Source organism: Triticum aestivum, chromosome 3D (genome assembly GCF_018294505.1).
Source record: "Triticum aestivum cultivar Chinese Spring chromosome 3D, IWGSC CS RefSeq v2.1, whole genome shotgun sequence".
NCBI classification, from domain to species: domain Eukaryota; kingdom Viridiplantae; phylum Streptophyta; class Magnoliopsida; order Poales; family Poaceae; genus Triticum; species Triticum aestivum.
In genome coordinates, this window is record NC_057802.1 from 583,394,225 (window position 1) to 583,396,467 (window position 2,243).

Below are 2,243 nucleotides of genomic sequence, written 5' to 3' on the forward strand. Positions count from 1 at the left end.
GGCTCCTGCCAGTTGCCGATAACTTTAACAAAATATGATTATCACATACAACAATTTATATCTCATCACTTCTTGACCATATCACATCACAACATGTCCTGCAAAAACAAGTTAGACGTCCTCTACTTTGTTGTTGCAAGTTTAACCTTCAGAAGGACCGGGCGTAGCCACACTCAATTCAACTAAAGTTGGAGAAACTAACACCCGCCAGCCACCTGTGTGCGAAGCACGTTGGTAGAACCAGTCTCGCGTAAGCGTACGCGTAATGTCGGTCCGGACCGCTTCATCCAACAATACCGCCGAATCAAAGTATGACATGCTGGTAAGCAGTATGACTAGTATCGCCCACAACTCACTTGTGTTCTACTCGTGCATATAACATCTACGCATAAACCTGGCTCTGATGCCACTATTGGGGAACGTAGTAATTTCAAAAAAAATCCTACGCACACGCAAGATCATGGTGATGCATAGCAACGAGAGGGGAGAGTGTCATCCACGTACCCTCGTAGACCGTAAGCAGAAGCGTTATGAAAACGCGGTTGATGTAGTCGTACGTCTTCACGATCGATCGATCCTCAGTACCGAACGTACGGCACCTCCGCGTTCAGCACATGTTCAGCTCGGTGACATCCCGCGAACTCACGATCCAGTAGAGCTTCGGGGAAGAGCTTCGTCAGCACGACGGCGTGTTGACGGTGTTGATGAAGTTACCGACGCAGGGCTTCGCCTAAGCACCGCTACGATATGACCGAGGTGGATTATGGTGGAGGAGGGCACCGCACATGGCTAAGAGAGATCAATGATCAACTTGTGTGTCCTGGGGTGCCCCCTGCCCCCGTATATAAAGGAGCAAGGGGGAGGCCGGCCGGCCCTAGCAGGGCGCGCCAGGAGGAGGAGTCCTCCTCCTAGTGGGAGTAGGACTCCCCTTTCCTAGTCCCACTAGGAGGGGAAGGAAGGAGTGGGAGAGGGGGAAGGCAAGGGCCCCCCCCTTCCTTGTCCTATTCGGACTCAAGGGGAGAGGGCGCGCGGCCTGCCTTGGCCGGCCCCTCACTCTCCACTAGGGCCCAACAAGGTCCATTAATCCCCGGGGGTTCCGGTAACCCCTCCGGCACTCCGGTAAAATCCCGATTCCACCTGGAACTATTCTGATGTCCAAATATAGGCTTCCAATATATCGATCTTAATGTCTCGACCTTTTCGAAACTCCTCGTCATGTCCGTGATCACATCCGGGACTCCGAACTACCTTCGGTACATCAAAACACAAAAACTCATAATACCGATCGTCACAGAACTTTAAGCGTGCGGACCCTACGGGTTCGAGAACTATGTAGACATGACCGAGACACGTCTCCGGTCAATAACCAATAGCGGAACCTGGATGCTCATATTGGTTCCTACATATTCTACGAAGATCTTTATCGGTCAAACCGCATAACAGCATACGTTGTTCCCTTTGTCATCGGTATGTTACTTGCCCGAGATTCGATCGTCGGTATCTCAATACCTAGCTCAATCTCGTTACCGGCAAGTCTCGTTCCGTAATGCATCATCCCGTAACTAACTCATTAGTTACATTGCTTGCAAGGCTTATAGTGATGTGCATTACCGAGAGGGCCCGGAGATACCTCTCCGACAATCAGAGTGACAAATCCTATTCTCGATCTATGCCAACTCAACGAACACCATCGGAGACACCTGTAGAGCAGCTTTATAATCACCCAGTTACGTTGTGACGTTTGTTAGCACACAAAGTGTTCCTCCGGTATTCGGGAGTTGCATAATCTCATAGTCATAGGAACATGTATAAGTCATGAAGAAAGCAATAGCAATATACTAAACGATCAAATGCTAAGCTAACGGAATGGGTCAAGTCAATCACATCATTCTCTAATGATGTGATCTCGCTAATCAAATGACAACTCATGTCTATGGCTAGGAAACTTAACCATCTTTGATTCAACGAGCTAGTCAAGTAGAGGCATACTAGTGACACTTTGTTTGTCTATGTATTCAAACATGTACTAAGTTTCTGGTTAATACAATTCTAGCATGAATAATAAACATTTATCACGATATAAGGAAATATAAATAACAACTTTATTATTGCCTCTAGGGCATATTTCCTTCACGTCAGAGCCTCCAACTCGACGACAGCTGCCCATGACGCTTGAGCCCCGCTGCCGCCGGATCCGCGCGAGCTTTGCCCGTCGAAGACCATGGGGCGGCGGCGAGGTGAGG